The following is a 22,982-nucleotide window of genomic DNA, read 5'->3' as shown; positions in this document are numbered from 1 at the left end:
GCAAAAGCAAGAAAGCCAAACAAGTTAAGGTCCGCCAAGCCAAGAGCCAGAAAGCAGCCTGAAGCCGCGAACTTCCTCTCCAGTCACCCCTCTCCTGTCAAAGTGGAGCTCTGGAGCAGAGCAGGCGGGGCCTGAGATCTGCCGCTTCAGCCAAGCAAACAGGGCCTACCGTGACGCCGGAAGCCGGGACGAGGAGTCACTGCGGCTTCCTGCGAGGCCAAAGAAACACACACTCTGGCTTCTCTTCATAACGTACAAGTCTTTCGCCTTTTACTAAAGACTTCCGTGGAGAGTGAGGCTAAGGAGTTGCACCTATTTTTTGGCAGGGTCTGCCGTCAGGCTGGGCCCTCTCCTCGTTGTTCAAAAGAAATAATAGAAGAAAGCGCGCAATTCCAGGGAGCTCCGCAGGCCTCTGAGGTACTGTGGGTGGGCGGAGATTTGAAGCGGCTCCCTCCCTGTGAGCCAAGTGAAAGAGCGCACCGTCACAAGCGAGAAGTGTCCCGAGAAGGCGGCTCAGCCAGGAACCCGCAGGAGGCCATCGCTTCTCGGCCTTTTGGCTAAGATCAAGTGTAGTATCTGTTCTTATCAGTTTAATATCTGATACGCCCCCGATTCGGGGGCAACGTATTAAACGCATTTTTAGAACAGGGAGCCGAATAAGGGGCTCGCTCCGTTCGCTCCACGCATCGACCCGGTATTGCAGCGCCTCCGGGAACGGTGCCCCCTTTGCTGACTTTGTGCAAAAGCAAGAAAGCCAAACAAGTTAAGGTCCGCCAAGCCAAGAGCCAGAAAGCAGCCTGAAGCCGCGAACGTCCTCTCCTGTCAAAGTGGAGCTCTGGAGCAGAGCAGGCGGGGCCTGAGATCTGCCGCTTCAGCCAAGCAAACAGGGCCTACCGTGACGCCGGAAGCCGGGACGAGGAGTCACTGCGGCTTCCTGCGAGGCCAAAGAAACACACACTCTGGCTTCTCTTCATAACGTACAAGTCTTTCGCCTTTTACTAAAGACTTCCGTGGAGAGTGAGGCTAAGGAGTTGCACCCAGTTTTTGGCAGGGTCTGCCGTCTGGCTGGGCCCTCTCCTCGTTGTTCAAAAGAAATAATAGAAGAAAGCGCGCAATTCCAGGGAGCTCCGCAGGCCTCTGAGGTACTGTGGGTGGGTGGAGATTTGAAGCGGCTCCCTCCCTGTGAGCCAAGTGAAAGAGCGCACCGTCACAAGCGAGAAGTGTCCCGAGAAGGCGGCTCAGCCAGGAACCCGCAGGAGGCCATCGCTTCTCGGCCTTTTGGCTAAGATCAAGTGTAGTATCTGTTCTTATCAGTTTACACTTGTTTCTCGGCCGTGGCTAAGACTGCGATCGTCTCCTTGGGTGCTTGATCTACTAAAAGAATCAAAAAGCTGTTTTGGGTTTGCCTTCACTTTAAAGGTAAGTGTTGCTACTATCTGCCTTTTTTTGAAAATACTCTCTGTTTTTGTCTTGTTTTGTCTTTAAAGGCATTTGTTAGCTTTGTGGTGCCTCCACCATGGCGGCCTACCATGCCGGCATGCGGAGGCACCACAGTGTGCGATTTAGCCTAATTGGAAATGAAGGAGAGTTGCCAAAGATGTCTAGATTGGATTTTTCCAGGAAATTGATTCAACAGGTGTTGGGGTTTTCACCAAATGACCTGAACTGTATCCTGACCCTCCCATTCAATAAAGGCTTTGACGTGAGCTTTTGCTCAAGCGGTTATCTGGAGGATTTCTGGATAAGGTATGAGAATGTGAAGCCGCAATTTAAAGAATTTATTGTTGAGAAACTGACTGACAACACCTTGAAAACGGTGATTGTTAGAATGTTTAATGAAACTGTTAGTGCTCAAGACATCTGCTTGTGGCTGGGAAGATACTGCACGGTGAAAGGGCAGGCTATGAAGGTGAGGGATGTGGACGGAATCTGGAACTGTGCATGGAAGGTCCCCATACAGCAATGGGAAGACCCCCATGGGTTTCGGGGCCTGAAACATCTCCCATCTATGATAGTCTTGGGGGACAATAGAGGCTACATTCACTACCAGGGGCAGCCAAAGCTCTGTCGGAGGTGTGGGGAGCATGGGCACTTGGTGGAGGCATGTGAGGAAATCATTTGTGGAAAATGTAAGGAAAGAGGACATACGTATGCTGAGTGTAGAAATGACCGTAAGTGTAATTTGTGTGGAGGAGAGGGGCATCTCTTTAGAAATTGCCCTAGGTCATTTGCAAATAAACTTAAGAGGACAAGCTTGATTGGAGAGCAAAACCTGAATGAAATAGGTAATGAGGAAGACCTGATTGATGCAGCTGGGCCTGAAAATTTGATTTTGCCGCCAAAACCTGTGAGTGGAGGAGAGGAACAGGGGGAGGCGAGAAATGGGGAGGAGCATGGAGGGCCTGTCCTACCAGAAACCTCAGAGGAGGAGGGCGGACAGGTCGAAAGTGGAACACAAGGAGGTGAAAATACTTCAAGCGATAGCGCCCAAGATCAGTCCCCCCCTGATACCCAGCTGGCAAAGAGAACTGCGGCAGAACTGTCCTCCGGGACAATTGTTTCAGGAAAGAGGGGAAGACTTGAGGTACCTTTAGAGAGTTCCTCTGGGGAGGACTCCAGGGTCTTCCCCTCGGGCTCACCAAATGAGGTCTCCTTTCTTAATATAGTTTTGCAGTCAACCCCCAAGGATCGTATGGTTAATGCAGCTCTGCAGCAGAGGCCGTCTCCTAGAGTCCGTAAAGGGAATAGAGCACCAGCCCTCCCTCCAGAGTCGTGTGAGGTGAAGGAAGAGCTCTGTTCACGAGAAATAAATTGATATTAGGATCCTTGAAACCTGGGTGGAGTCCTTTCCCTGAGGAGAATTACCTCCCCTTAACTTAAAAATGGTTAGTTTGCCCTTTGTCTTATTTCTTATGGCTCTTACCTTCTCAACTATAAATGTTAGAAGTGTTAGGACCAAAATGAGAGCCCAGAGTGTGTTATCCTTTCTAAATACGGTAACGTCGGATGTGATCTTACTTCAGGAATGTGCAATACCCTTTTTAAAAACTTATAACCAGTGGCAGGACATGTGGCCACAACCATCAATATGGAGTGGATCAAATGGAAATAAAAATGATGGAGTAGCTGTTTTGGTAAAAAACCCCTTTGTGCTGGTAAAGGGGAGCACTGTGGTGAGGGAAGGAAGAGCACTTCTAGTTAATTTGAGTTATATGGACAAGGATTTTAACCTCCTGAATGTCTATGGGTTTAATGATAAACATGAAAGATATGACCTTTTGGAGGAGCTGCAGCCCCATTTGTTGGGAAAGATGCCTTTAGTATTTGGGGGAGATTTTAACTGTGTCCTAAGTAGAAAGGATAGGAAACGAGCCAGGCAAGATTTTAAAGTGGACAAGACGTCACTCTTACTACAGGGGATGGTCAGAGATTTTAAACTAACAGACTGTTTTGCAGTAGTACACCCCAGGGAGGAGGGCTTTACCTGGTTTAGTGGGGATGGCTCTAGGGCCTCTCGTATTGACTATTTGTTTGTGAGAGATGTCTTGCCAACTGATGCTAGATTGATGCCCGTTTTCTTTTCTGATCACATGATGCTGTCCAGTACTATCACTTTGGCATCGTGTGTGAGGAGGGGGAGAGGACTGTGGAGACTTAACTGCTCCTTGCTCGAGGACCAAAATTTGATCAGCCAGTATAAGGAGCGGTATCGTGAGTGGCAGACCCTCCAGGACTTTTATGAAACACGTGCAGAGTGGTGGGAAATGGTTAAAGAAAGGACACAGTTTTTTTTTAAACAGGCCGGGAAAAGGAAGAAGGCTGCTGAGAATAGACGCATGATGGGGCTACAGAAAAGACTACAGAGGTACTATCGTTTAAACCATTTGGGGATGGATTTTAACGACGAAATAAAAGAGGTCAAGGAGGAAATGCAGGTAATTGCGGACATAAAAAGTAAGGGGGTTATTTTAAGAAGTAGGGAGAAAGAGAGAGATGAAGGGGAAAAATGTACAAGATATTTCTTCAAGAAAATTATGAGCAAATCTGGCTTCATGGCTCAACTAACGAACAAAGCCGGACAGAAAGTTGAGACTACCGAGGAGATCATGCAAGTGATCGAAGAATATTATAAAGAGTTATATGGGAGGAAAAATGTTAATGGAGAGAATATTACACAAACCTTGGAGTTTATCGACAAGATTGTTGAAGACAGTGGTTTATTGAGCCAAGGCTTTACTTTGACTGAGCTCAATCAGTGTCTTAAGAGTTTCAAGAACGGGAAGTCCCCAGGGATGGATGGACTCCCGTGGGAATTCTACCGGACTTTTTGGGACTTTTTGGCTGCGGACCTACTTTCTGTTTTTATAGATTTTAGCCAACTTGACAGGCTGCCGGACAGTTTTAGAATAGGGGTAGTCACTCTTGCTCACAAAGGAAAGGACAAGACCGACCTGAAAAATTGGAGACCAATTGCGCTCCTGAATTGCGACTGTAAGCTTTTTAGCAAACTCTTAGCAGCACGGATACGCCCTGTGCTAAGCCAGATAATTCACCCGGATCAAGCCTGTGCTGTTAAGGATAGGAAGATCACTGATAGCCTCGTATTGATAAGGGACACCATTTGTTTTGCGAGGGATAGAAACATTCGGCTAATTGTCTTAAATTTGGACTTTGAGAAAGCCTTTGATCGGATCTCGCATCAGTATCTCTTTAGAGTGCTGCAGAAAATGAGGTTTCCAGAGCAGTTTATTTCGTGGGTGAAACTGTTGTACAATGAGATCAGTAGTAGATTTGTCGTTAATGGGATCTTGACTGGGGCGGTGGACTTACACTGCGGTGTTCGTCAAGGGTGTCCCCTATCTGCACTCCTTTATGTTATCGGTGTAGAACCACTGGCACAGATCTTGAGAAGAGACAAAAGGATAAAGGGTTTGGAAGTACCAGGGAGTGGCGGACAAGTAGCAAAATGTGTCCTGTACATGGATGATATTAATATTTTGTGTACAGACCTGTCTTCGGTGAAAAGGACCTTTGAAGCGACTGACTGGTTCGGGAAGGCCTCGGCGTCCAAGCTTAATAAAAATAAGACTCAGGTACAATTTTATGGACCATGGGAGGCTACAGAGTTGACTGGGCTTGAGGTGAATTTGACACAAAACGACCAGAGGATTTTGGGGATCAGGTTTGATAAGGAAGGAGGTGGCAAGACAAATTGGCCTGTAATTATAGGGAAAGTGAAGCAACAGCTGGGTTACTGGGGACTGAGGACGCTGACTTTGGAGGGCAAGGTGTTAATCATCAAGGCAGTGATTTTACCCCGACTTCTCCTAGTCAGCTCAGTCTTTATTCCTCCCAGAAAAGTGCTCTTAGAACTGGAACGAGCTTTGTTTTATTTCTTATGGGGTTCTAGATGGGAGAGACTTAGAAGGGAGACAATGAAGAAAATGAAGGAGAATGGAGGAAAGGGGGTTCCAGACCTGTATCTGTTTGTAGGAAGTCTCTACACGAGCAGCCACCTGAGGCAGGCCACGGCCCGATCTAGTAACCCTAAAACGCAGGCGTGGGTTAGATTTTGGGCAGGGAGCTACTTAAGACAGAGAAAATTGATACCGGTGGATCTAAAAGTGCCTGTCTCCTTTAGTCTCCCCCCAGCCTATGCTGAGCTAAAGTCCTTTTTAGTCTCCTTTAACTTGGAAAATGAAGACTTAAACATTTTAACTAAACATCGGTCTCTCATCTCTGTTGTGCAGGAGCGAGAGGCTGTGACTCCAGTGCGCGGCCTCTCGATTGGTGAAGCCACAGATGTGTGGCGATTGGTGAGCCGTCCCTTTCTTTCGCATAAGCTCCGGGATGTGTCCTGGATGGTGGCTCATGGGATCCTCCCAGTCAGGTCCGTGATGCACTCTCGGGGCATGTCTGCAACAGCCATGTGTCCCCGGCCTGGTTGTGGCGCGCCAGAGTCGGTGAGACACCTGCTCTGGGAGTGTAGCGCTGCCGTAGACCTGTGGGCAATGGCCGGCTCCTCGCAATTCCCGTACTTACCAGCAAGGGAGGTCCTAACAGCACAGTTAGTGCTCTATGGGGTGAGCCAGGGAGTAAAGGCACAAAGGAAAGACTTTGAGAAGCAGTGGCTTACTCTTGCTGCCATCAAAGACGCCATTTGGACCTCCAGAAACTTGCTGGTAAGCAAGCACATGCAGATCCCCCCCGTGACTGCTCTCCGAATGGCGGCAGCAACAATAAAAGAGATCTGTGCTGCAAGTAGCAAGCCGTGGGAGCAGCCACAAAGAAGAATCGCCTCTGTGCCCATTCGGATGGAGGAGCCTTTGCCACACACAGGGAGGTCAAAGCAGCAACGGCCTGGCTCTCCGGGAGAGGCAGGTGGGAAGGAGCAAAGTGGTGAGGATCCCCCCTGAGCACCAGGAGCTTGTGAAGGGACAGGACGGTTTTTATAAATTGTTTTTTATTGCTCCTGTGCATTTTCTTTTAAGGACAGGGTGGGAAGAAATAAAAAGTAATCTTTTAAATTGTGTGGGAATTTGAATTTTATGAGATGACTGTGTTTGGTCTCTATGTTTGAGTGTCAATAAAAATTTTTCGAAAGAAAAATCTGTTCTTATCAGTTTAATATCTGATACGCCCCCGATTCGGGGGCAACGTATTAAACGCATTTTTAGAACAGGGAGCCGAATAAGGGGCTCGCTCCGTTCGCTCCACGCATCGACCCGGTATTGCAGCGCCTCCGGGAACGGTGCCCCCTTTGCTGACTTTGTGCAAAAGCAAGAAAGCCAAACAAGTTAAGGTCTGCCAAGCCAAGAGCCAGAAAGCAGCCTGAAGCCGCGAACTTCCTCTCCAGTCACCCCTCTCCTGTCAAAGTGGAGCTCTGGAGCAGAGCAGGCGGGGCCTGAGATCTGCCGCTTCAGCCAAGCAAACAGGGCCTACCGTGACGCCGGAAGCCGGGACGAGGAGTCACTGCGGCTTCCTGCGAGGCCAAAGAAACACACACTCTGGCTTCTCTTCATAACGTACAAGTCTTTCGCCTTTTACTAAAGACTTCCGTGGAGAGTGAGGCTAAGGAGTTGCACCTATTTTTTGGCAGGGTCTGCCGTCAGGCTGGGCCCTCTCCTCGTTGTTCAAAAGAAATAATAGAAGAAAGCGCGCAATTCCAGGGAGCTCCGCAGGCCTCTGAGGTACTGTGGGTGGGCGGAGATTTGAAGCGGCTCCCTCCCTGTGAGCCAAGTGAAAGAGCGCACCGTCACAAGCGAGAAGTGTCCCGAGAAGGCGGCTCAGCCAGGAACCCGCAGGAGGCCATCGCTTCTCGGCCTTTTGGCTAAGATCAAGTGTAGTATCTGTTCTTATCAGTTTAATATCTGATACGCCCCCAATTCGGGGGCAACGTATTAAACGCATTTTTAGAACAGGGAGCCGAATAAGGGGCTCGCTCCGTTCGCTCCACGCATCGACCCGGTATTGCAGCGCCTCCGGGAACGGTGCCCCCTTTGCTGACTTTGTGCAAAAGCAAGAAAGCCAAACAAGTTAAGGTCCGCCAAGCCAAGAGCCAGAAAGCAGCCTGAAGCCGCGAACGTCCTCTCCTGTCAAAGTGGAGCTCTGGAGCAGAGCAGGCGGGGCCTGAGATCTGCCGCTTCAGCCAAGCAAACAGGGCCTACCGTGACGCCGGAAGCCGGGACGAGGAGTCACTGCGGCTTCCTGCGAGGCCAAAGAAACACACACTCTGGCTTCTCTTCATAACGTACAAGTCTTTCGCCTTTTACTAAAGACTTCCGTGGAGAGTGAGGCTAAGGAGTTGCACCCAGTTTTTGGCAGGGTCTGCCGTCTGGCTGGGCCCTCTCCTCGTTGTTCAAAAGAAATAATAGAAGAAAGCGCGCAATTCCAGGGAGCTCCGCAGGCCTCTGAGGTACTGTGGGTGGGCGGAGATTTGAAGCGGCTCCCTCCCTGTGAGCCAAGTGAAAGAGCGCACCGTCACAAGCGAGAAGTGTCCCGAGAAGGCGGCTCAGCCAGGAACCCGCAGGAGGCCATCGCTTCTCGGCCTTTTGGCTAAGATCAAGTGTAGTATCTGTTCTTATCAGTTTAATATCTGATACGCCCCCGATTCGGGGGCAACGTATTAAACGCATTTTTAGAACAGGGAGCCGAATAAGGGGCTCGCTCCGTTCGCTCCACGCATCGACCCGGTATTGCAGCGCCTCCGGGAACGGTGCCCCCTTTGCTGACTTTGTGCAAAAGCAAGAAAGCCAAACAAGTTAAGGTCCGCCAAGCCAAGAGCCAGAAAGCAGCCTGAAGCCGCGAACTTCCTCTCCAGTCACCCCTCTCCTGTCAAAGTGGAGCTCTGGAGCAGAGCAGGCGGGGCCTGAGATCTGCCGCTTCAGCCAAGCAAACAGGGCCTACCGTGACGCCGGAAGCCGGGACGAGGAGTCACTGCGGCTTCCTGCGAGGCCAAAGAAACACACACTCTGGCTTCTCTTCATAACGTACAAGTCTTTCGCCTTTTACTAAAGACTTCCGTGGAGAGTGAGGCTAAGGAGTTGCACCTATTTTTTGGCAGGGTCTGCCGTCAGGCTGGGCCCTCTCCTCGTTGTTCAAAAGAAATAATAGAAGAAAGCGCGCAATTCCAGGGAGCTCCGCAGGCCTCTGAGGTACTGTGGGTGGGCGGAGATTTGAAGCGGCTCCCTCCCTGTGAGCCAAGTGAAAGAGCGCACCGTCACAAGCGAGAAGTGTCCCGAGAAGGCGGCTCAGCCAGGAACCCGCAGGAGGCCATCGCTTCTCGGCCTTTTGGCTAAGATCAAGTGTAGTATCTGTTCTTATCAGTTTAATATCTGATACGCCCCCGATTCGGGGGCAACGTATTAAACGCATTTTTAGAACAGGGAGCCGAATAAGGGGCTCGCTCCGTTCGCTCCACGCATCGACCCGGTATTGCAGCGCCTCCGGGAACGGTGCCCCCTTTGCTGACTTTGTGCAAAAGCAAGAAAGCCAAACAAGTTAAGGTCCGCCAAGCCAAGAGCCAGAAAGCAGCCTGAAGCCGCGAACTTCCTCTCCTGTCAAAGTGGAGCTCTGGAGCAGAGCAGGCGGGGCCTGAGATCTGCCGCTTCAGCCAAGCAAACAGGGCCTACCGTGACGCCGGAAGCCGGGACGAGGAGTCACTGCGGCTTCCTGCGAGGCCAAAGAAACACACACTCTGGCTTCTCTTCATAACGTACAAGTCTTTCGCCTTTTACTAAAGACTTCCGTGGAGAGTGAGGCTAAGGAGTTGCACCCAGTTTTTGGCAGGGTCTGCCGTCTGGCTGGGCCCTCTCCTCGTTGTTCAAAAGAAATAATAGAAGAAAGCGCGCAATTCCAGGGAGCTCCGCAGGCCTCTGAGGTACTGTGGGTGGGCGGAGATTTGAAGCGGCTCCCTCCCTGTGAGCCAAGTGAAAGAGCGCACCGTCACAAGCGAGAAGTGTCCCGAGAAGGCGGCTCAGCCAGGAACCCGCAGGAGGCCATCGCTTCTCGGCCTTTTGGCTAAGATCAAGTGTAGTATCTGTTCTTATCAGTTTAATATCTGATACGCCCCCGATTCGCGGGCAACGTATTAAACGCATTTTTAGAAGAGGGAGCCGAATAAGGGGCTCGCTCCGTTCGCTCCACGCATCGACCCGGTATTGCAGCGCCTCCGGGAACGGTGCCCCCTTTGCTGACTTTGTGCAAAAGCAAGAAAGCCAAACAAGTTAAGGTCCGCCAAGCCAAGAGCCAGAAAGCAGCCTGAAGCCGCGAACTTCCTCTCCAGTCACCCCTCTCCTGTCAAAGTGGAGCTCTGGAGCAGAGCAGGCGGGGCCTGAGATCTGCCGCTTCAGCCAAGCAAACAGGGCCTACCGTGACGCCGGAAGCCGGGACGAGGAGTCACTGCGGCTTCCTGCGAGGCCAAAGAAACACACACTCTGGCTTCTCTTCATAACGTACAAGTCTTTCGCCTTTTACTAAAGACTTCCGTGGAGAATGAGGCTTTCGCCTTTTACTAAAGACTTCCGTGGAGAATGAGGCTAAGGAGTTGCACCTATTTTTTGGCAGGGTCTGCCGTCAGGCTGGGCCCTCTCCTCGTTGTTCAAAAGAAATAATAGAAGAAAGCGCGCAATTCCAGGGAGCTCCGCAGGCCTCTGAGGTACTGTGGGTGGGCGGAGATTTGAAGCGGCTCCCTCCCTGTGAGCCAAGTGAAAGAGCGCACCGTCACAAGCGAGAAGTGTCCCGAGAAGGCGGCTCAGCCAGGAACCCGCAGGAGGCCATCGCTTCTCGGCCTTTTGGCTAAGATCAAGTGTAGTATCTGTTCTTATCAGTTTAATATCTGATACGCCCCCGATTCGGGGGCAACGTATTAAACGCATTTTTAGAACAGGGAGCCGAATAAGGGGCTCGCTCCGTTCGCTCCACGCATCGACCCGGTATTGCAGCGCCTCCGGGAACGGTGCCCCCTTTGCTGACTTTGTGCAAAAGCAAGAAAGCCAAACAAGTTAAGGTCCGCCAAGCCAAGAGCCAGAAAGCAGCCTGAAGCCGCGAACGTCCTCTCCTGTCAAAGTGGAGCTCTGGAGCAGAGCAGGCGGGGCCTGAGATCTGCCGCTTCAGCCAAGCAAACAGGGCCTACCGTGACGCCGGAAGCCGGGACGAGGAGTCACTGCGGCTTCCTGCGAGGCCAAAGAAACACACACTCTGGCTTCTCTTCATAACGCACAAGTCTTTCGCCTTTTACTAAAGACTTCCGTGGAGAGTGAGGCTAAGGAGTTGCACCTATTTTTGGGCAGGGTCTGCCGTCAGGCTGGGCCCTCTCCTCGTTGTTCAAAAGAAATAATAGAAGAAAGCGCGCAATTCCAGGGAGCTCCGCAGGCCTCTGAGGTACTGTGGGTGGGCGGAGATTTGAAGCGGCTCCCTCCCTGTGAGCCAAGTGAAAGAGCGCACCGTCACAAGCGAGAAGTGTCCCGAGAAGGCGGCTCAGCCAGGAACCCGCAGGAGGCCATCGCTTCTCGGCCTTTTGGCTAAGATCAAGTGTAGTATCTGTTCTTATCAGTTTAATATCTGATACGCCCCCGATTCGGGGGCAACGTATTAAACGCATTTTTAGAACAGGGAGCCGAATAAGGGGCTCGCTCCGTTCGCTCCACGCATCGACCCGGTATTGCAGCGCCTCCGGGAACGGTGCCCCCTTTGCTGACTTTGTGCAAAAGCAAGAAAGCCAAACAAGTTAAGGTCCGCCAAGCCAAGAGCCAGAAAGCAGCCTGAAGCCGCGAACTTCCTCTCCAGTCACCCCTCTCCTGTCAAAGTGGAGCTCTGGAGCAGAGCAGGCGGGGCCTGAGATCTGCCGCTTCAGCCAAGCAAACAGGGCCTACCGTGACGCCGGAAGCCGGGACGAGGAGTCACTGCGGCTTCCTGCGAGGCCAAAGAAACACACACTCTGGCTTCTCTTCATAACGTACAAGTCTTTCGCCTTTTACTAAAGACTTCCCTGGAGAGTGAGGCTAAGGAGTTGCACCTATTTTTTGGCAGGGTCTGCCGTCAGGCTGGGCCCTCTCCTCGTTGTTCAAAAGAAATAATAGAAGAAAGCGCGCAATTCCAGGGAGCTCCGCAGGCCTCTGAGGTACTGTGGGTGGGCGGAGATTTGAAGCGGCTCCCTCCCTGTGAGCCAAGTGAAAGAGCGCACCGTCACAAGCGAGAAGTGTCCCGAGAAGGCGGCTCAGCCAGGAACCCGAAGGAGGCCATCGCTTCTCGGCCTTTTGGCTAAGATCAAGTGTAGTATCTGTTCTTATCAGTTTAATATCTGATACGCCCCCGATTCGGGGGCAACGTATTAAACGCATTTTTAGAACAGGGAGCCGAATAAGGGGCTCGCTCCGTTCGCTCCACGCATCGACCCGGTATTGCAGCGCCTCCGGGAACGGTGCCCCCTTTGCTGACTTTGTGCAAAAGCAAGAAAGCCAAACAAGTTAAGGTCCGCCAAGCCAAGAGCCAGAAAGCAGCCTGAAGCCGCGAACGTCCTCTCCTGTCAAAGTGGAGCTCTGGAGCAGAGCAGGCGGGGCCTGAGATCTGCCGCTTCAGCCAAGCAAACAGGGCCTACCGTGACGCCGGAAGCCGGGACGAGGAGTCACTGCGGCTTCCTGCGAGGCCAAAGAAACACACACTCTGGCTTCTCTTCATAACGCACAAGTCTTTCGCCTTTTACTAAAGACTTCCGTGGAGAGTGAGGCTAAGGAGTTGCACCTATTTTTGGGCAGGGTCTGCCGTCAGGCTGGGCCCTCTCCTCGTTGTTCAAAAGAAATAATAGAAGAAAGCGCGCAATTCCAGGGAGCTCCGCAGGCCTCTGAGGTACTGTGGGTGGGCGGAGATTTGAAGCGGCTCCCTCCCTGTGAGCCAAGTGAAAGAGCGCACCGTCACAAGCGAGAAGTGTCCCGAGAAGGCGGCTCAGCCAGGAACCCGCAGGAGGCCATCGCTTCTCGGCCTTTTGGCTAAGATCAAGTGTAGTATCTGTTCTTATCAGTTTAATATCTGATACGCCCCCGATTCGGGGGCAACGTATTAAACGCATTTTTAGAACAGGGAGCCGAATAAAGGGCTCGCTCCGTTCGCTCCACGCATCGACCCGGTATTGCAGCGCCTCCGGGAACGGTGCCCCCTTTGCTGACTTTGTGCAAAAGCAAGAAAGCCAAACAAGTTAAGGTCCGCCAAGCCAAGAGCCAGAAAGCAGCCTGAAGCCGCGAACGTCCTCTCCTGTCAAAGTGGAGCTCTGGAGCAGAGCAGGCGGGGCCTGAGATCTGCCGCTTCAGCCAAGCAAACAGGGCCTACCGTGACGCCGGAAGCCGGGACGAGGAGTCACTGCGGCTTCCTGCGAGGCCAAAGAAACACACACTCTGGCTTCTCTTCATAACGCACAAGTCTTTCGCCTTTTACTAAAGACTTCCGTGGAGAGTGAGGCTAAGGAGTTGCACCTATTTTTGGGCAGGGTCTGCCGTCAGGCTGGGCCCTCTCCTCGTTGTTCAAAAGAAATAATAGAAGAAAGCGCGCAATTCCAGGGAGCTCCGCAGGCCTCTGAGGTACTGTGGGTGGGCGGAGATTTGAAGCGGCTCCCTCCCTGTGAGCCAAGTGAAAGAGCGCACCGTCACAAGCGAGAAGTGTCCCGAGAAGGCGGCTCAGCCAGGAACCCGCAGGAGGCCATCGCTTCTCGGCCTTTTGGCTAAGATCAAGTGTAGTATCTGTTCTTATCAGTTTAATATCTGATACGCCCCCGATTCGGGGGCAACGTATTAAACGCATTTTTAGAACAGGGAGCCGAATAAGGGGCTCGCTCCGTTCGCTCCACGCATCGACCCGGTATTGCAGCGCCTCCGGGAACGGTGCCCCCTTTGCTGACTTTGTGCAAAAGCAAGAAAGCCAAACAAGTTAAGGTCCGCCAAGCCAAGAGCCAGAAAGCAGCCTGAAGCCGCGAACGTCCTCTCCAGTCACCCCTCTCCTGTCAAAGTGGAGCTCTGGAGCAGAGCAGGCGGGGCCTGAGATCTGCCGCTTCAGCCAAGCAAACAGGGCCTACCGTGACGCCGGAAGCCGGGACGAGGAGTCACTGCGGCTTCCTGCGAGGCCAAAGAAACACACACTCTGGCTTCTCTTCATAACGTACAAGTCTTTCGCCTTTTACTAAAGACTTCCGTGGAGAGTGAGGCTAAGGAGTTGCACCTATTTTTGGGCAGGGTCTGCCGTCAGGCTGGGCCCTCTCCTCGTTGTTCAAAAGAAATAATAGAAGAAAGCGCGCAATTCCAGGGAGCTCCGCAGGCCTCTGAGGTACTGTGGGTGGGCGGAGATTTGAAGCGGCTCCCTCCCTGTGAGCCAAGTGAAAGAGCGCACCGTCACAAGCGAGAAGTGTCCCGAGAAGGCGGCTCAGCCAGGAACCCGCAGGAGGCCATCGCTTCTCGGCCTTTTGGCTAAGATCAAGTGTAGTATCTGTTCTTATCAGTTTAATATCTGATACGCCCCCGATTCGGGGGCAACGTATTAAACGCATTTTTAGAACAGGGAGCCGAATAAGGGGCTCGCTCCGTTCGCTCCACGCATCGACCCGGTATTGCAGCGCCTCCGGGAACGGTGCCCCCTTTGCTGACTTTGTGCAAAAGCAAGAAAGCCAAACAAGTTAAGGTCCGCCAAGCCAAGAGCCAGAAAGCAGCCTGAAGCCGCGAACTTCCTCTCCAGTCACCCCTCTCCTGTCAAAGTGGAGCTCTGGAGCAGAGCAGGCGGGGCCTGAGATCTGCCGCTTCAGCCAAGCAAACAGGGCCTACCGTGACGCCGGAAGCCGGGACGAGGAGTCACTGCGGCTTCCTGCGAGGCCAAAGAAACACACACTCTGGCTTCTTTTCATAACGTACAAGTCTTTCGCCTTTTACTAAAGACTTCCGTGGAGAGTGAGGCTAAGGAGTTGCACCTATTTTTTGGCAGGGTCTGCCGTCAGGCTGGGCCCTCTCCTCGTTGTTCAAAAGAAATAATAGAAGAAAGCGCGCAATTCCAGGGAGCTCCGCAGGCCTCTGAGGTACTGTGGGTGGGCGGAGATTTGAAGCGGCTCCCTCCCTGTGAGCCAAGTGAAAGAGCGCACCGTCACAAGCGAGAAGTGTCCCGAGAAGGCGGCTCAGCCAGGAACCCGCAGGAGGCCATCGCTTCTCGGCCTTTTGGCTAAGATCAAGTGTAGTATCTGTTCTTATCAGTTTAATATCTGATACGCCCCCGATTCGGGGGCAACGTATTAAACGCATTTTTAGAACAGGGAGCCGAATAAGGGGCTCGCTCCGTTCGCTCCACGCATCGACCCGGTATTGCAGCGCCTCCGGGAACGGTGCCCCCTTTGCTGACTTTGTGCAAAAGCAAGAAAGCCAAACAAGTTAAGGTCCGCCAAGCCAAGAGCCAGAAAGCAGCCTGAAGCCGCGAACGTCCTCTCCTGTCAAAGTGGAGCTCTGGAGCAGAGCAGGCGGGGCCTGAGATCTGCCGCTTCAGCCAAGCAAACAGGGCCTACCGTGACGCCGGAAGCCGGGACGAGGAGTCACTGCGGCTTCCTGCGAGGCCAAAGAAACACACACTCTGGCTTCTCTTCATAACGCACAAGTCTTTCGCCTTTTACTAAAGACTTCCGTGGAGAGTGAGGCTAAGGAGTTGCACCTATTTTTGGGCAGGGTCTGCCGTCAGGCTGGGCCCTCTCCTCGTTGTTCAAAAGAAATAATAGAAGAAAGCGCGCAATTCCAGGGAGCTCCGCAGGCCTCTGAGGTACTGTGGGTGGGCGGAGATTTGAAGCGGCTCCCTCCCTGTGAGCCAAGTGAAAGAGCGCACCGTCACAAGCGAGAAGTGTCCCGAGAAGGCGGCTCAGCCAGGAACCCGCAGGAGGCCATCGCTTCTCGGCCTTTTGGCTAAGATCAAGTGTAGTATCTGTTCTTATCAGTTTAATATCTGATACGCCCCCGATTCGGGGGCAACGTATTAAACGCATTTTTAGAACAGGGAGCCGAATAAGGGGCTCGCTCCGTTCGCTCCACGCATCGACCCGGTATTGCAGCGCCTCCGGGAACGGTGCCCCCTTTGCTGACTTTGTGCAAAAGCAAGAAAGCCAAACAAGTTAAGGTCCGCCAAGCCAAGAGCCAGAAAGCAGCCTGAAGCCGCGAACTTCCTCTCCAGTCACCCCTCTCCTGTCAAAGTGGAGCTCTGGAGCAGAGCAGGCGGGGCCTGAGATCTGCCGCTTCAGCCAAGCAAACAGGGCCTACCGTGACGCCGGAAGCCGGGACGAGGAGTCACTGCGGCTTCCTGCGAGGCCAAAGAAACACACACTCTGGCTTCTCTTCATAACGTACAAGTCTTTCGCCTTTTACTAAAGACTTCCGTGGAGAGTGAGGCTAAGGAGTTGCACCTATTTTTTGGCAGGGTCTGCCGTCAGGCTGGGCCCTCTCCTCGTTGTTCAAAAGAAATAATAGAAGAAAGCGCGCAATTCCAGGGAGCTCCGCAGGCCTCTGAGGTACTGTGGGTGGGCGGAGATTTGAAGCGGCTCCCTCCCTGTGAGCCAAGTGAAAGAGCGCACCGTCACAAGCGAGAAGTGTCCCGAGAAGGCGGCTCAGCCAGGAACCCGCAGGAGGCCATCGCTTCTCGGCCTTTTGGCTAAGATCAAGTGTAGTATCTGTTCTTATCAGTTTAATATCTGATACGCCCCCGATTCGGGGGCAACGTATTAAACGCATTTTTAGAACAGGGAGCCGAATAAGGGGCTCGCTCCGTTCGCTCCACGCATCGACCCGGTATTGCAGCGCCTCCGGGAACGGTGCCCCCTTTGCTGACTTTGTGCAAAAGCAAGAAAGCCAAACAAGTTAAGGTCCGCCAAGCCAAGAGCCAGAAAGCAGCCTGAAGCCGCGAACGTCCTCTCCTGTCAAGTGGAGCTCTGGAGCAGAGCAGGCGGGGCCTGAGATCTGCCGCTTCAGCCAAGCAAACAGGGCCTACCGTGACGCCGGAAGCCGGGACGAGGAGTCACTGCGGCTTCCTGCGAGGCCAAAGAAACACACACTCTGGCTTCTCTTCATAACGCACAAGTCTTTCGCCTTTTACTAAAGACTTCCGTGGAGAGTGAGGCTAAGGAGTTGCACCTATTTTTGGGCAGGGTCTGCCGTCAGGCTGGGCCCTCTCCTCGTTGTTCAAAAGAAATAATAGAAGAAAGCGCGCAATTCCAGGGAGCTCCGCAGGCCTCTGAGGTACTGTGGGTGGGCGGAGATTTGAAGCGGCTCCCTCCCTGTGAGCCAAGTGAAAGAGCGCACCGTCACAAGCGAGAAGTGTCCCGAGAAGGCGGCTCAGCCAGGAACCCGCAGGAGGCCATCGCTTCTCGGCCTTTTGGCTAAGATCAAGTGTAGTATCTGTTCTTATCAGTTTAATATCTGATACGCCCCCGATTCGGGGGCAACGTATTAAACGCATTTTTAGAACAGGGAGCCGAATAAGGGGCTCGCTCCGTTCGCTCCACGCATCGACCCGGTATTGCAGCGCCTCCGGGAACGGTGCCCCCTTTGCTGACTTTGTGCAAAAGCAAGAAAGCCAAACAAGTTAAGGTCCGCCAAGCCAAGAGCCAGAAAGCAGCCTGAAGCCGCGAACGTCCTCTCCTGTCAAAGTGGAGCTCTGGAGCAGAGCAGGCGGGGCCTGAGATCTGCCGCTTCAGCCAAGCAAACAGGGCCTACCGTGACGCCGGAAGCCGGGACGAGGAGTCACTGCGGCTTCCTGCGAGGCCAAAGAAACACACACTCTGGCTTCTCTTCATAACGCACAAGTCTTTCGCCTTTTACTAAAGACTTCCGTGGAGAGTGAGGCTAAGGAGTTGCACCTATTTTTGGGCAGGGTCTGCCGTCAGGCTGGGCCCTCTCCTCGTTGTTCAAAAGAAATAATAGAAGAAAGCGCGCAATTCCAGGGAGCTCCGCAGGCCTCTGAGGTACTGTGGGTGGGCGGAGATTTGAAGCGGCTCCCTCCCTGTGAGCCAAGTGAAAGAGCGCACCGTCACAAGCGAGAAGTGTCCCGAGAAGGCGGCTCAGCCAGGAACCCGCAGGAGGCCATCGCTTCTCGGCCTTTTGGCTAAGATCAAGTGTAGTATCTGTTCTTATCAGTTTAATATCTGATACGCCCCCGATTCGGGGGCAACGTATAAAACGCATTTTTAGAACAGGGAGCCGAATAAGGGGCTCGCTCCGTTCGCTCCACGCATCGACCCGGTATTGCAGCGTCTCCGGGAACGGTGCCCCCTTTGCTGACTTTGTGCAAAAGCAAGAAAGCCAAACAAGTTAAGGTCCGCCAAGCCAAGAGCCAGAAAGCAGCCTGAAGCCGCGAACTTCCTCTCCAGTCACCCCTCTCCTGTCAAAGTGGAGCTCTGGAGCAGAGCAGGCGGGGCCTGAGATCTGCCGCTTCAGCCAAGCAAACAGGGCCTACCGTGACGCCGGAAGCCGGGACGAGGAGTCACTGCGGCTTCCTGCGAGGCCAAAGAAACACACACTCTGGCTTCTCTTCATAACGTACAAGTCTTTCGCCTTTTACTAAAGACTTCCGTGGAGAGTGAGGCTAAGGAGTTGCACCTATTTTTTGGCAGGGTCTGCCGTCAGGCTGGGCCCTCTCCTCGTTGTTCAAAAGAAATAATAGAAGAAAGCGCGCAATTCCAGGGAGCTCCGCAGGCCTCTGAGGTACTGTGGGTGGGCGGAGATTTGAAGCGGCTCCCTCCCTGTGAGCCAAGTGAAAGAGCGCACCGTCACAAGCGAGAAGTGTCCCGAGAAGGCGGCTCAGCCAGGAACCCGCAGGAGGCCATCGCTTCTCGGCCTTTTGGCTAAGATCAAGTGTAGTATCTGTTCTTATCAGTTTAATATCTGATACGCCCCCGATTCGGGGGCAACGTATTAAACGCATTTTTAGAACAGGGAGCCGAATAAGGGGCTCGCTCCGTTCGCTCCACGCATCGACCCGGTATTGCAGCGCCTCCGGGAACGGTGCCCCCTTTGCTGACTTTGTGCAAAAGCAAGAAAGCCAAACAAGTTAAGGTCCGCCAAGCCAAGAGCCAGAAAGCAGCCTGAAGCCGCGAACTTCCTCTCCAGTCACCCCTCTCCTGTCAAAGTGGAGCTCTGGAGCAGAGCAGGCGGGGCCTGAGATCTGCCGCTTCAGCCAAGCAAACAGGGCCTACCGTGACGCCGGAAGCCGGGACGAGGAGTCACTGCGGCTTCCTGCGAGGCCAAAGAAACACACACTCTGGCTTCTCTTCATAACGTACAAGTCTTTCGCCTTTTACTAAAGACTTCCGTGGAGAATGAGGCTAAGGAGTTGCACCTATTTTTTGGCAGGGTCTGCCGTCAGGCTGGGCCCTCTCCTCGTTGTTCAAAAGAAATAATAGAAGAAAGCGCGCAATTCCAGGGAGCTCCGCAGGCCTCTGAGGTACTGTGGGTGGGCGGAGATTTGAAGCGGCTCCCTCCCTGTGAGCCAAGTGAAAGAGCGCACCGTCACAAGCGAGAAGTGTCCCGAGAAGGCGGCTCAGCCAGGAACCCGCAGGAGGCCATCGCTTCTCGGCCTTTTGGCTAAGATCAAGTGTAGTATCTGTTCTTATCAGTTTAATATCTGATACGCCCCCGATTCGGGGGCAACGTATTAAACGCATTTTTAGAACAGGGAGCCGAATAAGGGGCTCGCTCCGTTCGCTCCACGCATCGACCCGGTATTGCAGCGCCTCCGGGAACGGTGCCCCCTTTGCTGACTTTGTGCAAAAGCAAGAAAGCCAAACAAGTTAAGGTCCGCCAAGCCAAGAGCCAGAAAGCAGCCTGAAGCCGCGAACGTCCTCTCCTGTCAAAGTGGAGCTCTGGAGCAGAGCAGGCGGGGCCTGAGATCTGCCGCTTCAGCCAAGCAAACAGGGCCTACCGTGACGCCGGAAGCCGGGACGAGGAGTCACTGCGGCTTCCTGCGAGGCCAAAGAAACACACACTCTGGCTTCTCTTCATAACGCACAAGTCTTTCGCCTTTTACTAAAGACTTCCGTGGAGAGTGAGGCTAAGGAGTTGCACCTATTTTTGGGCAGGGTCTGCCGTCAGGCTGGGCCCTCTCCTCGTTGTTCAAAAGAAATAATAGAAGAAAGCGCGCAATTCCAGGGAGCTCCGCAGGCCTCTGAGGTACTGTGGGTGGGCGGAGATTTGAAGCGGCTCCCTCCCTGTGAGCCAAGTGAAAGAGCGCACCGTCACAAGCGAGAAGTGTCCCGAGAAGGCGGCTCAGCCAGGAACCCGCAGGAGGCCATCGCTTCTCGGCCTTTTGGCTAAGATCAAGTGTAGTATCTGTTCTTATCAGTTTAATATCTGATACGCCCCCGATTCGGGGGCAACGTATTAAACGCATTTTTAGAACAGGGAGCCGAATAAGGGGCTCGCTCCGTTCGCTCCACGCATCGACCCGGTATTGCAGCGCCTCCGGGAACGGTGCCCCCTTTGCTGACTTTGTGCAAAAGCAAGAAAGCCAAACAAGTTAAGGTCCGCCAAGCCAAGAGCCAGAAAGCAGCCTGAAGCCGCGAACTTCCTCTCCAGTCACCCCTCTCCTGTCAAAGTGGAGCTCTGGAGCAGAGCAGGCGGGGCCTGAGATCTGCCGCTTCAGCCAAGCAAACAGGGCCTACCGTGACGCCGGAAGCCGGGACGAGGAGTCACTGCGGCTTCCTGCGAGGCCAAAGAAACACACACTCTGGCTTCTCTTCATAACGTACAAGTCTTTCGCCTTTTACTAAAGACTTCCCTGGAGAGTGAGGCTAAGGAGTTGCACCTATTTTTTGGCAGGGTCTGCCGTCAGGCTGGGCCCTCTCCTCGTTGTTCAAAAGAAATAATAGAAGAAAGCGCGCAATTCCAGGGAGCTCCGCAGGCCTCTGAGGTACTGTGGGTGGGCGGAGATTTGAAGCGGCTCCCTCCCTGTGAGCCAAGTGAAAGAGCGCACCGTCACAAGCGAGAAGTGTCCCGAGAAGGCGGCTCAGCCAGGAACCCGCAGGAAGCCATCGCTTCTCGGCCTTTTGGCTAAGATCAAGTGTAGTATCTGTTCTTATCAGTTTAATATCTGATACGCCCCCGATTCGGGGGCAACGTATTAAACGCATTTTTAGAACAGGGAGCCGAATAAGGGGCTCGCTCCGTTCGCTCCACGCATCGACCCGGTATTGCAGCGCCTCCGGGAACGGTGCCCCCTTTGCTGACTTTGTGCAAAAGCAAGAAAGCCAAACAAGTTAAGGTCCGCCAAGCCAAGAGCCAGAAAGCAGCCTGAAGCCGCGAACGTCCTCTCCTGTCAAAGTGGAGCTCTGGAGCAGAGCAGGCGGGGCCTGAGATCTGCCGCTTCAGCCAAGCAAACAGGGCCTACCGTGACGCCGGAAGCCGGGACGAGGAGTCACTGCGGCTTCCTGCGAGGCCAAAGAAACACACACTCTGGCTTCTCTTCATAACGCACAAGTCTTTCGCCTTTTACTAAAGACTTCCGTGGAGAGTGAGGCTAAGGAGTTGCACCTATTTTTGGGCAGGGTCTGCCGTCAGGCTGGGCCCTCTCCTCGTTGTTCAAAAGAAATAATAGAAGAAAGCGCGCAATTCCAGGGAGCTCCGCAGGCCTCTGAGGTACTGTGGGTGGGCGGAGATTTGAAGCGGCTCCCTCCCTGTGAGCCAAGTGAAAGAGCGCACCGTCACAAGCGAGAAGTGTCCCGAGAAGGCGGCTCAGCCAGGAACCCGCAGGAGGCCATCGCTTCTCGGCCTTTTGGCTAAGATCAAGTGTAGTATCTGTTCTTATCAGTTTAATATCTGATACGCCCCCGATTCGGGGGCAACGTATTAAACGCATTTTTAGAACAGGGAGCCGAATAAGGGGCTCGCTCCGTTCGCTCCACGCATCGACCCGGTATTGCAGCGCCTCCGGGAACGGTGCCCCCTTTGCTGACTTTGTGCAAAAGCAAGAAAGCCAAACAAGTTAAGGTCCGCCAAGCCAAGAGCCAGAAAGCAGCCTGAAGCCGCGAACTTCCTCTCCAGTCACCCCTCTCCTGTCAAAGTGGAGCTCTGGAGCAGAGCAGGCGGGGCCTGAGATCTGCCGCTTCAGCCAAGCAAACAGGGCCTACCGTGACGCCGGAAGCCGGGACGAGGAGTCACTGCGGCTTCCTGCGAGGCCAAAGAAACACACACTCTGGCTTCTCTTCATAACGTACAAGTCTTTCGCCTTTTACTAAAGACTTCCCTGGAGAGTGAGGCTAAGGAGTTGCACCTATTTTTTGGCAGGGTCTGCCGTCAGGCTGGGCCCTCTCCTCGTTGTTCAAAAGAAATAATAGAAGAAAGCGCGCAATTCCAGGGAGCTCCGCAGGCCTCTGAGGTACTGTGGGTGGGCGGAGATTTGAAGCGGCTCCCTCCCTGTGAGCCAAGTGAAAGAGCGCACCGTCACAAGCGAGAAGTGTCCCGAGAAGGCGGCTCAGCCAGGAACCCGCAGGAGGCCATCGCTTCTCGGCCTTTTGGCTAAGATCAAGTGTAGTATCTGTTCTTATCAGTTTAATATCTGATACGCCCCCGATTCGGGGGCAACGTATTAAACGCATTTTTAGAACAGGGAGCCGAATAAGGGGCTCGCTCCGTTCGCTCCACGCATCGACCCGGTATTGCAGCGCCTCCGGGAACGGTGCCCCCTTTGCTGACTTTGTGCAAAAGCAAGAAAGCCAAACAAGTTAAGGTCCGCCAAGCCAAGAGCCAGAAAGCAGCCTGAAGCCGCGAACTTCCTCTCCAGTCACCCCTCTCCTGTCAAAGTGGAGCTCTGGAGCAGAGCAGGCGGGGCCTGAGATCTGCCGCTTCAGCCAAGCAAACAGGGCCTACCGTGACGCCGGAAGCCGGGACGAGGAGTCACTGCGGCTTCCTGCGAGGCCAAAGAAACACACACTCTGGCTTCTCTTCATAACGCACAAGTCTTTCGCCTTTTACTAAAGACTTCCGTGGAGAGTGAGGCTAAGGAGTTGCACCTATTTTTGGGCAGGGTCTGCCGTCAGGCTGGGCCCTCTCCTCGTTGTTCAAAAGAAATAATAGAAGAAAGCGCGCAATTCCAGGGAGCTCCGCAGGCCTCTGAGGTACTGTGGGTGGGCGGAGATTTGAAGCGGCTCCCTCCCTGTGAGCCAAGTGAAAGAGCGCACCGTCACAAGCGAGAAGTGTCCCGAGAAGGCGGCTCAGCCAGGAACCCGCAGGAGGCCATCGCTTCTCGGCCTTTTGGCTAAGATCAAGTGTAGTATCTGTTCTTATCAGTTTAATATCTGATACGCCCCCGATTCGGGGGCAACGTATAAAACGCATTTTTAGAACAGGGAGCCGAATAAGGGGCTCGCTCCGTTCGCTCCACGCATCGACCCGGTATTGCAGCGTCTCCGGGAACGGTGCCCCCTTTGCTGACTTTGTGCAAAAGCAAGAAAGCCAAACAAGTTAAGGTCCGCCAAGCCAAGAGCCAGAAAG

General features: G+C 53.4%; 47 non-coding genes and 2 pseudogenes across 47 annotated transcripts; all 49 read left to right on the top strand.

Moving 5' to 3' along the window:
* The first annotated feature begins 229 nt into the window (after positions 1 to 229).
* Positions 230 to 343, top strand: LOC134642543 (U5 spliceosomal RNA). The gene has a single exon (XR_010096247.1). It is a non-coding gene; the product is annotated as a U5 spliceosomal RNA (small nuclear RNA).
* A 194-nt stretch (positions 344 to 537) lies between these two features.
* On the top strand, positions 538 to 728 carry LOC134642188 (U2 spliceosomal RNA). The gene has a single exon (XR_010095918.1). It is a non-coding gene; the product is annotated as a U2 spliceosomal RNA (small nuclear RNA).
* A 226-nt stretch (positions 729 to 954) lies between these two features.
* Positions 955 to 1,068, top strand: LOC134642612 (U5 spliceosomal RNA). Its single transcript, XR_010096312.1, has one exon. It is a non-coding gene; the product is annotated as a U5 spliceosomal RNA (small nuclear RNA).
* Positions 1,069 to 1,262: 194 nt separating this feature from the next.
* Positions 1,263 to 1,458, top strand: LOC134642431 (U2 spliceosomal RNA). The gene has a single exon (XR_010096148.1). It is a non-coding gene; the product is annotated as a U2 spliceosomal RNA (small nuclear RNA).
* Positions 1,459 to 6,586: 5,128 nt separating this feature from the next.
* LOC134642419 (U2 spliceosomal RNA) lies at positions 6,587 to 6,762 on the top strand (annotated as a pseudogene).
* Positions 6,763 to 7,002: 240 nt separating this feature from the next.
* Positions 7,003 to 7,116, top strand: LOC134642542 (U5 spliceosomal RNA). The gene has a single exon (XR_010096246.1). It is a non-coding gene; the product is annotated as a U5 spliceosomal RNA (small nuclear RNA).
* Positions 7,117 to 7,310: 194 nt separating this feature from the next.
* On the top strand, positions 7,311 to 7,501 carry LOC134642320 (U2 spliceosomal RNA). The gene has a single exon (XR_010096045.1). It is a non-coding gene; the product is annotated as a U2 spliceosomal RNA (small nuclear RNA).
* Positions 7,502 to 7,727: 226 nt separating this feature from the next.
* LOC134642611 (U5 spliceosomal RNA) lies at positions 7,728 to 7,841 on the top strand. Its single transcript, XR_010096311.1, has one exon. It is a non-coding gene; the product is annotated as a U5 spliceosomal RNA (small nuclear RNA).
* A 194-nt stretch (positions 7,842 to 8,035) lies between these two features.
* LOC134642187 (U2 spliceosomal RNA) lies at positions 8,036 to 8,226 on the top strand. Its single transcript, XR_010095917.1, has one exon. It is a non-coding gene; the product is annotated as a U2 spliceosomal RNA (small nuclear RNA).
* A 240-nt stretch (positions 8,227 to 8,466) lies between these two features.
* Positions 8,467 to 8,580, top strand: LOC134642541 (U5 spliceosomal RNA). Its single transcript, XR_010096245.1, has one exon. It is a non-coding gene; the product is annotated as a U5 spliceosomal RNA (small nuclear RNA).
* A 194-nt stretch (positions 8,581 to 8,774) lies between these two features.
* LOC134642186 (U2 spliceosomal RNA) lies at positions 8,775 to 8,965 on the top strand. The gene has a single exon (XR_010095916.1). It is a non-coding gene; the product is annotated as a U2 spliceosomal RNA (small nuclear RNA).
* Positions 8,966 to 9,191: 226 nt separating this feature from the next.
* On the top strand, positions 9,192 to 9,305 carry LOC134642610 (U5 spliceosomal RNA). Its single transcript, XR_010096310.1, has one exon. It is a non-coding gene; the product is annotated as a U5 spliceosomal RNA (small nuclear RNA).
* Positions 9,306 to 9,499: 194 nt separating this feature from the next.
* Positions 9,500 to 9,690, top strand: LOC134642381 (U2 spliceosomal RNA). Its single transcript, XR_010096104.1, has one exon. It is a non-coding gene; the product is annotated as a U2 spliceosomal RNA (small nuclear RNA).
* Positions 9,691 to 9,930: 240 nt separating this feature from the next.
* Positions 9,931 to 10,082, top strand: LOC134642113 (U5 spliceosomal RNA; annotated as a pseudogene).
* Positions 10,083 to 10,276: 194 nt separating this feature from the next.
* Positions 10,277 to 10,467, top strand: LOC134642185 (U2 spliceosomal RNA). The gene has a single exon (XR_010095915.1). It is a non-coding gene; the product is annotated as a U2 spliceosomal RNA (small nuclear RNA).
* A 226-nt stretch (positions 10,468 to 10,693) lies between these two features.
* On the top strand, positions 10,694 to 10,807 carry LOC134642071 (U5 spliceosomal RNA). The gene has a single exon (XR_010095807.1). It is a non-coding gene; the product is annotated as a U5 spliceosomal RNA (small nuclear RNA).
* Positions 10,808 to 11,001: 194 nt separating this feature from the next.
* LOC134642184 (U2 spliceosomal RNA) lies at positions 11,002 to 11,192 on the top strand. The gene has a single exon (XR_010095914.1). It is a non-coding gene; the product is annotated as a U2 spliceosomal RNA (small nuclear RNA).
* Positions 11,193 to 11,432: 240 nt separating this feature from the next.
* LOC134642046 (U5 spliceosomal RNA) lies at positions 11,433 to 11,546 on the top strand. Its single transcript, XR_010095783.1, has one exon. It is a non-coding gene; the product is annotated as a U5 spliceosomal RNA (small nuclear RNA).
* Positions 11,547 to 11,740: 194 nt separating this feature from the next.
* LOC134642183 (U2 spliceosomal RNA) lies at positions 11,741 to 11,931 on the top strand. Its single transcript, XR_010095913.1, has one exon. It is a non-coding gene; the product is annotated as a U2 spliceosomal RNA (small nuclear RNA).
* Positions 11,932 to 12,157: 226 nt separating this feature from the next.
* LOC134642070 (U5 spliceosomal RNA) lies at positions 12,158 to 12,271 on the top strand. The gene has a single exon (XR_010095806.1). It is a non-coding gene; the product is annotated as a U5 spliceosomal RNA (small nuclear RNA).
* A 194-nt stretch (positions 12,272 to 12,465) lies between these two features.
* On the top strand, positions 12,466 to 12,656 carry LOC134642326 (U2 spliceosomal RNA). Its single transcript, XR_010096051.1, has one exon. It is a non-coding gene; the product is annotated as a U2 spliceosomal RNA (small nuclear RNA).
* A 226-nt stretch (positions 12,657 to 12,882) lies between these two features.
* LOC134642069 (U5 spliceosomal RNA) lies at positions 12,883 to 12,996 on the top strand. The gene has a single exon (XR_010095805.1). It is a non-coding gene; the product is annotated as a U5 spliceosomal RNA (small nuclear RNA).
* A 194-nt stretch (positions 12,997 to 13,190) lies between these two features.
* LOC134642182 (U2 spliceosomal RNA) lies at positions 13,191 to 13,381 on the top strand. The gene has a single exon (XR_010095912.1). It is a non-coding gene; the product is annotated as a U2 spliceosomal RNA (small nuclear RNA).
* A 240-nt stretch (positions 13,382 to 13,621) lies between these two features.
* Positions 13,622 to 13,735, top strand: LOC134642035 (U5 spliceosomal RNA). The gene has a single exon (XR_010095772.1). It is a non-coding gene; the product is annotated as a U5 spliceosomal RNA (small nuclear RNA).
* A 194-nt stretch (positions 13,736 to 13,929) lies between these two features.
* On the top strand, positions 13,930 to 14,120 carry LOC134642180 (U2 spliceosomal RNA). The gene has a single exon (XR_010095910.1). It is a non-coding gene; the product is annotated as a U2 spliceosomal RNA (small nuclear RNA).
* A 240-nt stretch (positions 14,121 to 14,360) lies between these two features.
* Positions 14,361 to 14,474, top strand: LOC134642606 (U5 spliceosomal RNA). The gene has a single exon (XR_010096306.1). It is a non-coding gene; the product is annotated as a U5 spliceosomal RNA (small nuclear RNA).
* A 194-nt stretch (positions 14,475 to 14,668) lies between these two features.
* On the top strand, positions 14,669 to 14,859 carry LOC134642179 (U2 spliceosomal RNA). Its single transcript, XR_010095909.1, has one exon. It is a non-coding gene; the product is annotated as a U2 spliceosomal RNA (small nuclear RNA).
* A 226-nt stretch (positions 14,860 to 15,085) lies between these two features.
* Positions 15,086 to 15,199, top strand: LOC134642068 (U5 spliceosomal RNA). The gene has a single exon (XR_010095804.1). It is a non-coding gene; the product is annotated as a U5 spliceosomal RNA (small nuclear RNA).
* Positions 15,200 to 15,393: 194 nt separating this feature from the next.
* On the top strand, positions 15,394 to 15,584 carry LOC134642178 (U2 spliceosomal RNA). The gene has a single exon (XR_010095908.1). It is a non-coding gene; the product is annotated as a U2 spliceosomal RNA (small nuclear RNA).
* Positions 15,585 to 15,824: 240 nt separating this feature from the next.
* On the top strand, positions 15,825 to 15,938 carry LOC134642540 (U5 spliceosomal RNA). The gene has a single exon (XR_010096244.1). It is a non-coding gene; the product is annotated as a U5 spliceosomal RNA (small nuclear RNA).
* A 194-nt stretch (positions 15,939 to 16,132) lies between these two features.
* LOC134642177 (U2 spliceosomal RNA) lies at positions 16,133 to 16,323 on the top strand. Its single transcript, XR_010095907.1, has one exon. It is a non-coding gene; the product is annotated as a U2 spliceosomal RNA (small nuclear RNA).
* A 225-nt stretch (positions 16,324 to 16,548) lies between these two features.
* Positions 16,549 to 16,662, top strand: LOC134642067 (U5 spliceosomal RNA). The gene has a single exon (XR_010095803.1). It is a non-coding gene; the product is annotated as a U5 spliceosomal RNA (small nuclear RNA).
* Positions 16,663 to 16,856: 194 nt separating this feature from the next.
* Positions 16,857 to 17,047, top strand: LOC134642176 (U2 spliceosomal RNA). Its single transcript, XR_010095906.1, has one exon. It is a non-coding gene; the product is annotated as a U2 spliceosomal RNA (small nuclear RNA).
* A 226-nt stretch (positions 17,048 to 17,273) lies between these two features.
* Positions 17,274 to 17,387, top strand: LOC134642066 (U5 spliceosomal RNA). Its single transcript, XR_010095802.1, has one exon. It is a non-coding gene; the product is annotated as a U5 spliceosomal RNA (small nuclear RNA).
* Positions 17,388 to 17,581: 194 nt separating this feature from the next.
* On the top strand, positions 17,582 to 17,772 carry LOC134642318 (U2 spliceosomal RNA). Its single transcript, XR_010096043.1, has one exon. It is a non-coding gene; the product is annotated as a U2 spliceosomal RNA (small nuclear RNA).
* Positions 17,773 to 18,012: 240 nt separating this feature from the next.
* Positions 18,013 to 18,126, top strand: LOC134642539 (U5 spliceosomal RNA). The gene has a single exon (XR_010096243.1). It is a non-coding gene; the product is annotated as a U5 spliceosomal RNA (small nuclear RNA).
* Positions 18,127 to 18,320: 194 nt separating this feature from the next.
* On the top strand, positions 18,321 to 18,511 carry LOC134642175 (U2 spliceosomal RNA). The gene has a single exon (XR_010095905.1). It is a non-coding gene; the product is annotated as a U2 spliceosomal RNA (small nuclear RNA).
* A 240-nt stretch (positions 18,512 to 18,751) lies between these two features.
* Positions 18,752 to 18,865, top strand: LOC134642024 (U5 spliceosomal RNA). The gene has a single exon (XR_010095761.1). It is a non-coding gene; the product is annotated as a U5 spliceosomal RNA (small nuclear RNA).
* Positions 18,866 to 19,059: 194 nt separating this feature from the next.
* On the top strand, positions 19,060 to 19,250 carry LOC134642174 (U2 spliceosomal RNA). The gene has a single exon (XR_010095904.1). It is a non-coding gene; the product is annotated as a U2 spliceosomal RNA (small nuclear RNA).
* A 226-nt stretch (positions 19,251 to 19,476) lies between these two features.
* Positions 19,477 to 19,590, top strand: LOC134642065 (U5 spliceosomal RNA). Its single transcript, XR_010095801.1, has one exon. It is a non-coding gene; the product is annotated as a U5 spliceosomal RNA (small nuclear RNA).
* Positions 19,591 to 19,784: 194 nt separating this feature from the next.
* LOC134642173 (U2 spliceosomal RNA) lies at positions 19,785 to 19,975 on the top strand. Its single transcript, XR_010095903.1, has one exon. It is a non-coding gene; the product is annotated as a U2 spliceosomal RNA (small nuclear RNA).
* A 240-nt stretch (positions 19,976 to 20,215) lies between these two features.
* LOC134642045 (U5 spliceosomal RNA) lies at positions 20,216 to 20,329 on the top strand. The gene has a single exon (XR_010095782.1). It is a non-coding gene; the product is annotated as a U5 spliceosomal RNA (small nuclear RNA).
* Positions 20,330 to 20,523: 194 nt separating this feature from the next.
* LOC134642172 (U2 spliceosomal RNA) lies at positions 20,524 to 20,714 on the top strand. Its single transcript, XR_010095902.1, has one exon. It is a non-coding gene; the product is annotated as a U2 spliceosomal RNA (small nuclear RNA).
* A 226-nt stretch (positions 20,715 to 20,940) lies between these two features.
* Positions 20,941 to 21,054, top strand: LOC134642062 (U5 spliceosomal RNA). The gene has a single exon (XR_010095799.1). It is a non-coding gene; the product is annotated as a U5 spliceosomal RNA (small nuclear RNA).
* Positions 21,055 to 21,248: 194 nt separating this feature from the next.
* On the top strand, positions 21,249 to 21,439 carry LOC134642171 (U2 spliceosomal RNA). Its single transcript, XR_010095901.1, has one exon. It is a non-coding gene; the product is annotated as a U2 spliceosomal RNA (small nuclear RNA).
* A 240-nt stretch (positions 21,440 to 21,679) lies between these two features.
* LOC134642044 (U5 spliceosomal RNA) lies at positions 21,680 to 21,793 on the top strand. Its single transcript, XR_010095781.1, has one exon. It is a non-coding gene; the product is annotated as a U5 spliceosomal RNA (small nuclear RNA).
* Positions 21,794 to 21,987: 194 nt separating this feature from the next.
* LOC134642169 (U2 spliceosomal RNA) lies at positions 21,988 to 22,178 on the top strand. The gene has a single exon (XR_010095899.1). It is a non-coding gene; the product is annotated as a U2 spliceosomal RNA (small nuclear RNA).
* A 240-nt stretch (positions 22,179 to 22,418) lies between these two features.
* LOC134642061 (U5 spliceosomal RNA) lies at positions 22,419 to 22,532 on the top strand. The gene has a single exon (XR_010095798.1). It is a non-coding gene; the product is annotated as a U5 spliceosomal RNA (small nuclear RNA).
* Positions 22,533 to 22,726: 194 nt separating this feature from the next.
* Positions 22,727 to 22,917, top strand: LOC134642317 (U2 spliceosomal RNA). The gene has a single exon (XR_010096042.1). It is a non-coding gene; the product is annotated as a U2 spliceosomal RNA (small nuclear RNA).
* The last annotated feature ends 65 nt before the right edge of the window (positions 22,918 to 22,982 follow it).

Source organism: Pelmatolapia mariae, linkage group LG14 (assembly GCF_036321145.2).
Source record: "Pelmatolapia mariae isolate MD_Pm_ZW linkage group LG14, Pm_UMD_F_2, whole genome shotgun sequence".
NCBI lineage: Eukaryota > Metazoa > Chordata > Actinopteri > Cichliformes > Cichlidae > Pelmatolapia > Pelmatolapia mariae.
This window is presented reverse-complemented; position numbering and strand designations above follow the sequence as displayed.